We start from the raw sequence: 11520 nt of genomic DNA on the forward strand, positions 1-11520 counted from the left end.
TGTAAAATAGAGGGTAGCCACTTTAAGCTGGGAAATAATTATGCAGTCCCTTTTATAACTTTTCTGTTTAATTAATAATAATTTGATTTTTCAGCTGACATGAAAGAGGTTTTGTTTTTTAAATTCTTGCCAAAAAAAAGCCACATTATATTGCCCACAGTTTCATGTTGAATAGTAATAAAAGGATGAAAGTTCTGTGGCAGGTGAACAGTTTCTATACAGCTAAAAATAAAAGATAAACAAAAGATTAAATAAAGGCAGTTAAGATATGTTGTACCAAACAGAATCAGTCAGCTACGTAGACATAAAGGATAAACATGTGACTACAGCTGCGACCAAACTGGACTAAACACTGACGGTTCTGTTTCATTAAATCGACTGCATCCACTCGCTTTAAAGACCCCGGACATGATGGATGGTGTTGACGATGTTGAAGTGCCGCGCTGTGGGGCCGGCCGGGGACTCCTGAAGAGCCAAACGGGAACAAAATCGTTAAAAGCTCTGCAGGTGTTTCCTCTGATCAGATGGGCCATAAAGGCACCTGTTGACAACACGCCGCGCACCGAAACGTCGCTCCCGGCGCGCCGCAAACTCCAAATTAACACGCAAAGGACACGCCGGATATTTTTAACGACGGACTCGCGTCGACATCCAGCCTCCCAAAATAGACCCTTACACAATGCACCCGTCCCGTTCGCTTCAAAGAGCCAGACGGTGTAATGAGGGTGCTGAGATTCTTTGAGCAGAGCTGCAGAGGTAGCCCTGAGAGAGAGTTCCACATGATGAAACAAATCCTGCAAAATAAGGCAGACAGAAAGCCTTCAGGGGAGAACTACAGCCGCGACTTTCCCCTCAAAACAAGGTGATCAGCTCTCGTGGCTGATTCTTGTCGGGCGTCCTGAAGATGAAAAGGCAGAGTTTATCAGATCGGGTTTGAAAATGTCGGCTTGCCTCTCTCAGAGGGCCAAGATGAGTTACGCTACGTATCCTGTAGCTGCGTGCACGGCCGTATACAACCCTTTTATTCCCCACACAGATGGACGGTTATGACCAATAACTGCTCAGCTGTTTGTCTGCGAGCTGCTCAGAGGAAATAGTCCTGAACAGAACCATCCATCCCTCCCCATAAAACAGGTCGACCAAAGCTAAATTAAAGACGGATATACACATCGAAGGCGATTCTTTTCTTGGACGTGGAGCAGTCTGAGTCGCTGGATGTAGATTGCAGATTCATTTAACGCTATCAATGCTTTTAAAGCCCCTTCACGACGAGAAACAACAACAACAAACTCCAACTTTCGCGCCGAAAAATTCCCTGTGTGCAAATGTTCCACCATTTCATCTGCTCAATATTTTAAGGAAACACCAACTTCTAACAATCTATACATGCCCTCTTACCTCCACCCTTCAGTTTGTCTTCTGGACTGAATGTGCAGGACGAGCTCTGGGCTTTGTCTGAACCACTCGCATTGGGTTTCGTATCCAGGAATGTTTAATTGAACGTTTGAGTTGGGAAGCCATGATTTTTCTTCTCCGTAGCAATAATATAGAACTTGTCCAGTTGGGGCACTATCGGATCAATCGTACTTGCTCAGTAATTGTTCTAATATTGGCCACAAGTGCAAAACAGAGTATACCTCAGACTGGAACCATACTCTACATCGTTAAACCTCCTGTTGGCGCCAATCACAGGAAACAAATTTGACCTCTCAGGGTGAAAACTAAAGGCTTAATGGTTGGTGGAATGTCGTTATTTTGACCAAATTTGCACCATCCTATACCCAGTTTGATTTATTCTGTCAAAGCAGGGTTCTACCATGAGAGACCACATGTACATATCAATGAACCTACAAAATTTAAGGTCTCCAGCTACATTATTGCTCAAGGTATGGGACTTCAACTTCAAATCTGCAGATTGGCGCAAAGGAAACGACGGAAGAACCGACATGACTTTCTTGAAGAATTTTAAACTCAATGACCCGTAAAGCAGACCGGTCCTCTACGCCTTACCTTGTAAATGAAGCCATAAGAGACGTTCAGCCTCAGTGTTAGTGACACAAAGTGACCAGTAGGATATCAGTCGTCTCCTCGGTGTTGATGAATAGTTTCACTGTCCGTCTCGGTGTCTGTTTAAATTGCACCACGACGTGTCACGGCTCGTTTGGAGTCCAGGCGCCACTGCTCATCGCGGTTTTTGACTGTTGAACCTTTTGAAGGGGAGGAAACTCTAAAAGACAGACCCTGACTTTCACAGTGGAAAAGAGACCAGATGTGAGGTAACATTTGCCAATAAGCACAAAACAAAAGTCTCAGCGAACACTGACAGAAACTTCACTGGACGTTCAAATGGAAAAACAAAAACTCACCAAAGTTGTCAGTCTTCATCATCCAGGTACTAAAAAAGTTTAAATGATTCAAAGCTGTATATATATATGTATGTAAACTATAGCAGCATATTTGGCACAGCAGATGTAAAAAGTCACCGAGAAATGAAATTAGTCCAGATTGAATCACCTCAAAATATTTACATTAGTTCTAAGTTGAACAGCGTTTCTTCTTATGAACAATCAAAAACAAATCCTTTAGAAAGACCGAATTGAAAACTTCATTCACTTGAGCCCACCTGTGATTTACCATAATTCTACCTTCATGAACATGGTTCTAAAATGAGCCGTGAACAGCAGAACCTTCTCAGTTTTGGATCTATGGATGGATCCACATGGGAAACAGTTGAACAGAGCAACTGAAAAGTTTGACTGAGAGACGTCACAAAGATGGAAGATCAATTAAAAACCAGTGAAGCCCAGTGAGAGCAGTGATCAGGAGGTCTAGAAGGAGCCATAGTAGCACTGATCAGGGCTGCAGTGGTCGTCCTCCTACAATGACTCCACAAAATGCTTCAGACTTGGTCCAGGAGTTATCGATGGAAACCAGAGTTAGTGTGAAGCTCAGACAGTGCGAAGGTCAGAACATCAACCTCTGTGGATGGAGGACAAGAAACCAAAAAGCCCTACTCTTTGGTCCAAAACTGAAAGCTTAAACCTCACAAAAATGCAGGAAAAGAAGCCTGATGGATGTTGGAGAACATTCTCTGGTCAGATGAAGATAAACTTGTTGGGCTCCAGATGTTTGGTGTGAACCTGACCAGGACCACCACAGTGGATGAATGGTCCTCACAGTGAAGCACGGATGGATAAACCAAAAAACTGACCGACTAGATGACTCCTGGTCTACAGAAGATTGAAGAAGAGGAACATTCCAGCAGGAGAACCATCCAAAGAACTAGAGTTTCTGTAACAACAATGAGGAAACTCCGACCTGGACAAGTCTGTGTCTGGACTTGACTCCAGTAGAACATCTTCAGGTTCATGACACACTTACTGTCGACTCTCTGACTTTATCCTGAAACCTCCTCAAGTTCGTCCTGATGTCTTTAACACTTTTGATGGTGCACAAGGTAGAATAGTGTCGGTAAAATCCTCGCTGAGATGTTCATGTGGACACAACTGGATTTGAAATAGCAGATGAACAGACCCTGACAACATCTCATCCTGCTCGTTTACACCAGAGAAGTTCCTCAAAGTGTTGATCGACGCATTTAGCTCGCTTTTATTATCCACCGTTAAAAGTGCAGCGGAGCGGCTTCGTCGGCAGGCCGACGGAATGTCGTGTTTGTTTTCGGCTCGGAGGAGTTTTCACGTCTCATTCATCACTCCTGACAGCGATGCAGACTTTTATCCAAACAGCCGAAGGTCCAGACGGCCGATTCATGGAGCGAAAACAATAAACAGAGAAGTTAGTCGAGTAAAACGTGTTTACCGAGAGTCACAAATGTCACTAATCAAGTAAAAGTTCTGACATAAAAGAGTCCAAAAACTTCTCGTCTCATAGTTCAGACTGAATCAGAACTGTGATGGTTTTAGGGGAGAATTTAGTTTCCTCAGAATCTCAGAATAAACTTCCTTTGTTGCTCATAAGATAGTTTTTTTTTTTCCTTTTTTTCTTTTTTTGGCTCACAATCTAGAATTTTCAGGTCTTTTTTTTATAGTTTATTTTTCAAATTTAAAAAAAAAAAACTGCTCAGAATTTTTGAGTTTTTTTTAAAAAGCCATACCTCAGGTTTTTTTTTCACTCATAATTTTGACTTTTAATTTAATATTTAGTCTTTTTTTAACTATTAATTTTCCTTTTTTAAAAGTTTACAATTAGATTTTTTTTAAAAAATCTAATAATTTTACATGTTTGGTGCTCATAATTTGACAGTTTAACCCATATTTCCTGTTTTCGGAGCTCATATTTTAGATTTTTAAGCTCATAAGTTTACATTTTTGTGATGTATTTATATGTATGTTAATTTTATAAAAACAATTATTTCTGAGTGGTATTTGTGACTCTTGACTTCATGTTTTAGATTCTTCTTAGATCATGATTTGCTCGTATATTAGATTTTTCTGAATATTTTTCATATTTTTTTGTTGTGATTTTGATTTTTTCCAACTTTCATGTATAATTTCACCCCTTTTTGACAATTAATTTAGACTTTTTACGACATTGATGTTTTTTTAAACACATTCTGAAACCTTTAGATCGTAATAATCCTTTTTGTTTTGCTTTTATTTAGGCATTTATGACACATTTGATTTTATTTGATATTTTTTGCCCAAAAAAGTTGTATTTTTTTCCTCTAACTTATCATTTAGATTTCTTTTAGCTTATAATTTTTGCTTTTTTTCTGTTTTTGGGTCAGTCTTTTTGAACAATTTTGGCTTTTGAACTTATAATTTGTTTTTTTTTTGCATTCAATTTTTCTTTTTTTTTTTTTTTAGCTCAGATTTAGTTTTTGTTTGTTGTTTTTTTGAGCTCGTAATTTGGATTATTTAGCTCATAATTTTCCATTTTTGGAGCCTGAGTCTGAAGGTTGTAAATAAAGACGCCGAGGAGTGCTTGGCCGCCGTCTCTGAGAGCTGCTGGACGTCTGCAGCTGTGTTCGCATCTCAACGGAGTGTTTGGCGGCGGCGGCAGTAATCACAGGATCAGCAGCAGTGTGACGTCGGGTGTGATGTGAAATCCGAAGAACAAAACAAAGTGAAACAGCAATCAGGAGGAGTAAAGGAAGACGAGTGCAGCTGGCTCATTAACAGTCACAGCTCATTAGGGCCGCCGTAATCAAAATTCAGAAACCATACTGGGCTCCCAACAAATTACCGACACTGCGACGGCATAATGAGAGCAAAAACAAGATGTCAGTTAAAAGTGAGTCTGCAGAGTCGAACGCTGCCTCCTGTCAGCGGTCCGCGCTCCGCTCGGGTCTCGGCAACGTGTCGTCGTCGTCGCAGCCCGAAGCCGAGAGCGGCGCCGGGACCGCAGCCAGCGCGCACTTTTAATTAGCGCCGCTGCTTCTCATGTATTTATTCTTTTCTTCTCGCTGCTCTCTGCCAGTGTACAGTCAGTGTGTGGCGTCGGTTCAACCCAACACACACCGAGCGAGCGGCGCCGAGAGCAAAACAACGGGTTGTTATGGTTCACGCATCCCCGCGGAGGGATTACCGAGCGGGCTCTGGGGCCTCGGCGGCGTCCAACTGCTGACATTTCTGCTCGGAAATTTAATCAAAGGACGACAAAAAGATGCAACACAAAGAGAGACAGTCTTATAGGGATGCAAAACCAGCGCAGAAAGCTGGAAGATGCAACAGAATGCAAAGAGGTGCAAAACAGCCACAAAGAGATGCAAAATGACCCACAAAGAGACACACAAGTACCTGAAAAAGACGCAAAACCACAACAGAGATGACAAGCGATCAAAGAAAATGTGTAAAACAACCACAAACACATGCAAAATGACCGTTAAGATGGGAAAAAAACCACAAATAGACACAAAACAATATGTAAATATGTAAAACAACCATAAAGAGACACAAAATGACCACAAAGAAATGCAAAACAATCTGTAAAAGATGCAAAACCAGCTCAAAGAGATGCAAAATGACCCACAAAGAGACACAAGTACCTGAAAAAGATGCAAAACCAGCTCAAAAAGGTGCAAAATGACCTGCAACAAAATGCAGAGATGTAAAGTGACACACAAATACCTGAAAACGACACAAAACCACAACAGAGATGACAAGCGATCAAAGAAAATGTGTAAAACATCCACAAAGATATGCAAATTAAGGTTAAAACGGGGCAAAAATCCCACAAATAGACGCAACACAACCCTAAGAAATACATAAAGAGAGACAAAATGACCACAAAACTACAAAGAAAACTCTCCAAATGGTGCAAAATGACCACAAAAACACACAGAACCCACACAAAAAGTTCTAAAACAACTTTACAGCTCATAATTTAGACTTTAGGTCTCATAATTCCAGTTTAAAGCTTAAAATCTAGATTTTAAAGCTTTGAATGTTGACTTTAAAGCTCCTAATTTCAACCTTATAACTCATAATTTAGACTTTAAAGCTTTAATTTAGACTTTAAAACTCATAGTTATGACCTTAAAGCTCGTAATTGAGACATTAAAACTCAAAATTTTAGACCTAAAGTTTCTAATTTAGACTTTAAAGCTTCTAATTTTAACTTTTTAGCTTAGAATTTAGACTTTATATTTCATAATTCTGACTTTAAAGCTTCTAATTTAGATTTTAAAACTCATAATCCTGACTTTAACGCTCATAATTCAGACTTACAGTTCATAATTTAGACTTTATAGCTATTAATTTAGAGTTTAAAACTCATAACTTTGACTTTGCAGTTCATATTTTAAACTAAAGCTCATAATTTTGACTTTATAGCTCATCGTTTAGGATTTATAGCTCATAACTCTGACTCGGTACCGGCTGCGTCTAACAAGGACACTCTGAGGCTGCAGCCGACAGCAGCAAACAGAACCCAGCAGTCAGAGGGATAAAGGTCAGGCTTGTTTTCAGAGAACAGACGCTGTTTTCTGACTTCACACAGGAATCAAAAGGCCTCGCGACGACGTTACAGAGGGAAGCAGCAGCCTGTTGTCTTACAGAAGCGCTGCTCCAACTGGCTGCCGTCATTGATCAGAGACTGATGCAGAAGTACAACGGGACATTTTAGTTTTAGTTTTTGTCATGTCAAAGAATCGTGCAGCTTCTTTCTGTCAAATCCAGAGTTTGGCTCCCTGACTTTAGACACTAAAAGTGCAAAAAAAATACACAAAATTGTTCAAAACAACAACAAAAACATGAGAAATGACCACGAAAATAGACAAAGTGAACATAAAATACATGAAACACAAATATACGAAAACACAAATGTTCAGAAAGATCACAAAAATCCACAAAATGAGCACAAAAGTACACAAAAATGACTATTAAAAGACACAATATTATTCAAAACAGTCGACAAAACATGCAACATGATCACAAAATAACCACAAAAACACAAATTCACCACAAAAATAAACAAAATGACCATTAAAATATACAAAAATATTTAAAACAACCACAAAAAATGCACAAAATTAGCATAAACATACACAAAATGACCCCCACAAATATTCAAAATGATCACAAACATGCAAAAATATACAAAATAACCATTAAAACACACAATGACATTCAAAGCAACCCCAAAAACATCCTAAATGCTCACAAAAATATACAAAATGACCATAGAAATGCACAAAATTACCATAAAAATAAAGAAAATGACTCCACGATTATTCAGTGATCACAAACATACAAATACACAAAAAGTCCTCCTGAAAAATATTTAAAGTGAACAGAAAAATACACAAAATAACCATAAAGAGATTTAAACCAACCACAAAAACATAATGAAAAGCATAAAAATACTTAAAAAGAATAAATAAAATAGACGACCACAAAAACAAGACAAAATAACGATAAAGAATATTTTAAAAAACTTTTTTTTAATTTAAAAAAACTAAAGCTCACATCATATTAAATAATAATAATATTCAAAAAAACCACAAAAATACACAAAATACTCACATTGACCACAAAAACAAAACAAAATGACAACAAAGAGTCCGACTGACCAGAAATATGCTCAAAAACGACAATAAAAAAACACCAAAAATACTCAATATGAGCATAAAAACACACAGAACGACTCACAAACTCCACAAAGAAGCTTAAAAATACTGAAAAAGAACCAAAAAACACCACAAAAGCATGCACCGCGACCAAAAAATGCACACAACGAGACAGATGTAGGCTGCCGACACGTCTTCGTTTAAAGTTTGATTTGAGCACAAAACGTGAATTAAAGGAAAATCGGATTCACAGATTTATCAAGTTGTTCCTGCTCTAATTGTGGATTCTCAGCCTGGAAACAACAAACGATGAAGTGAAAAACGTCCATCTGGGCTCGGATGTGTTGAGACTTGAAGAAAAATGAACCCAGTTGTCTGATGAGAAATGATTCAGTCTGGAGGAAGAAGGTTTGTCATCGAGTCGTTCGCTGATTCTCGATTAGAAGAACTTCGCTGTCGGTTGTTTTTTATTTCCCTGAAGTGACGAACGGCAGCAGAATAAATGTTCCTCCCTCCAGATGTCGGAGCGTCTCCGAGGACGCAGCTGACGGAGTTTTTAATCCACCTCTTTCGAAGGTCGCGTATCGATATGTCCGAACAGCAGAGTCGACATGATGCTGATTTCCATCAAACCCAACAGGGATTCACTCTGCAGGGAGGTGAAGAGCAAATACCTGCCGAACAGTGATCCGTGTGGGATCCAACACGGAAATACACAAAATACGTCCAGGATGACCAGAAATACACGCAAGAAATACTGTGAGTGACCAAACAAACAGACGTAAATACTCACAACAGGTACAAAAATACTGCAAATAGACAAAACGACCACACTACATCATACATCCAACATATATACAAGATACATCTGTCATAGAACCAACAAACAACCAACATACAACCTACATACATCCATCATACATCCAGCATGCATCCAACATACATACAACATATACACAACATACATCCAACAAACAACCAACATACAACCAACATACATCCATCATATATCTAACATACAACCATCATACATCCAACATACAACCAACACACAACCAACATACAGCCATCATACATCCATTATACACCCAACGTACAACCAACATAGAAGCATCATACATCCAACATGCATCTATCATGCACCCAACATACAGCCATCATACATCGAACATACAACCATCATACAACCAATATACATCCAACATACACCCAACACACAACCAACATACAGCCATCATACATCCATCATACATCCATCATACATCCAACATACATCCAACATACAACCAACCTACATCAAACATACATCCAACATATATACAACATACAATCATCATACATCCATCATACATCCAACATGCATCCAACATACAACCAACAAACATCCAACATACAACCAACCTACATCAAACATACATCCAACATACATCCATCATACCACCATCATACATCCAACATACATCCATCATACCACTATCATACATTCAACATACAACCATCATACATCCAACATACAGCCAACATACATCCATCATACAACCAACAGACAACCAACATACATCCATCATACAACCAACATACAACCAACATACATCCAACATACATCCATCATACAACCTACATACATCCAACATACATCCAACATACAACTATCATACATTCAACATACAGTACATCTTGACGTCATTTCCTTTCTATTCCTCATGAAATCTAAACCTTCAAACCTACTTGTGAAAACTCGTCTGCTGCTGGAAACCAAACACCGTCACCAGTTCCTCATACCTTTGACTTTGTGGGTGTTTTCTCCCATTTCCAATGTCAGAACCAGGTCGGAGGCTGCTTCCTCGCCTTCCTCCTGCCCGGCCTGTTTGTGAGTTTGACAGCCTGAGTGGTGACAAATAGAAGAGCTCCACACCATCATTCTCAGAGAAAACACCTCCCAGAGTGTGGAGGGAACGTGGCCCTGCTCAGAGCGCTGGGGAAGATAAAGTGGAGACGGCATCCACTGGAAGGAGGGTAAATTGAATCGCACCCGCTGAATCATAAATACAGATATGAAAACAAAATCAGAAACATGCCGAGAGCTGCCTGAATAGAGACGAGCCACGACACTCGACTTCAAACTCAATTCTTTCCCAGACTTCCCCTCATCACACGTAAAATAAATCTGAATTGATTCCAGCGTGTCGGCCGATGGAAGCTAATGAGGTTTGGCGATGCTGCTGGTGAATTCATCTGCAGGTTAATAAACTGGAATCAACACCTCGAGGCCTCTGGAATAAAAACCACCCTCAACTTTAACTCTGCTGCTTGTTGGTCGGAGTCGAGTTTGTTCGGTGTGTCGGTGCTCGGAGCTGAAATGCAGCAGCTGTGAGACGTAAACGAGGACTTTAGCTCTGTTTAGCAGCAGCGACACGTTAGTGATACCGACCTCAAATGTTTCATCTATCAACTTTAGCTGCTTTCAGTTTGAATTCAGAGGCAGAAAATTCAAACTCTCAAGGTTCCAGATGCATTCAGGGACCCAACAAGGTTGAAGTGACCGATGGTACAGACGCAAAACATCCACGGAGGGACTCAAATGACCACAAAAAGACACAAAATGACCATAAGTATACAAAAAAGACCACAAAATGACCTTAAAAAGACACAAAATAGCCACAAATACAGACAACTTAGCCACAAAGAGACTAAAAGGACCACAAAGAGATTCAAAGTTACCATAATAATAAACCAAAAACAACCTAAATGCAGTGCAAACCACAAAATATTGTAAAATACGAAAATATGATGAAATCTATATGCAAAAAAATAAAACAACCAAACTGTGACACAAAATAACCACAAAGTGATGTGAAATGACCAAAATGTCACGCAAAAACATATAAAACTGCCCAAATATGACAGATATCTGCCACAAAAGATGGCACACTGCCACAATGACATGCAAAACCACCACAAGATGGTGTGACAAAACCAAAATGTGACACAAAAGGCCACACAAATTGTGATGACAAAAAAAGTAATAGAACTACATTGTGACACAAAACAACCTCATTAGGATGTAGAGCAAACAAAATGTGAAGGAAAATAATCACAAAGAGAAATAAAATCATCAAAATAGAAGACGCAAAAAAACTCAGAATTGCAGAAAATTATCACATAAAGATGACAAATTATCACAATGAATGTAATAAGCTATAAACTGAAGCCTTTTATTGTTTCCAGTGTGGCAGGAGGGTGGAACTCCAGGTGAAACTCAGCAGTGACCTGACGAAGCTCCGCCTCAAATATACGACATATCAGAGACAATCCAGGTGACACTTTGTTCCTGTTCAGGTGTCGGAGAGAAGAGACGCAGCAACAGACGGACGGTAAGATTTGCTTTCAGCACACAGACAGCTGGGACAGTTAGAGCAGGACTGAAACTCTTCACCTGAACCTGCTGCTGACTGAAAAACACTCAGAGAGCAACTTCCTGCTGCAGGAAG

The 11520-nt window shown here is 39.5% G+C and overlaps 1 long non-coding RNA gene across 1 annotated transcript in view; it reads left to right on the forward strand.

Moving 5' to 3' along the window:
- The window catches only part of LOC103371048 (uncharacterized), a 9716-nt gene extending 6830 nt beyond the window's left edge, over positions 1 to 2886 (forward strand). Inside the window, exon 3 of the long non-coding RNA XR_520920.1 lies at positions 2782 to 2886. This is a non-coding gene — a long non-coding RNA (uncharacterized LOC103371048). The remainder of the gene's footprint in view (positions 1 to 2781) is intronic.
- The last annotated feature ends 8634 nt before the right edge of the window (positions 2887 to 11520 follow it).

Source organism: Stegastes partitus, unplaced genomic scaffold (assembly GCF_000690725.1).
Source record: "Stegastes partitus isolate 25-593 unplaced genomic scaffold, Stegastes_partitus-1.0.2 Scaffold1518, whole genome shotgun sequence".
Classification (NCBI taxonomy): domain Eukaryota; kingdom Metazoa; phylum Chordata; class Actinopteri; family Pomacentridae; genus Stegastes; species Stegastes partitus.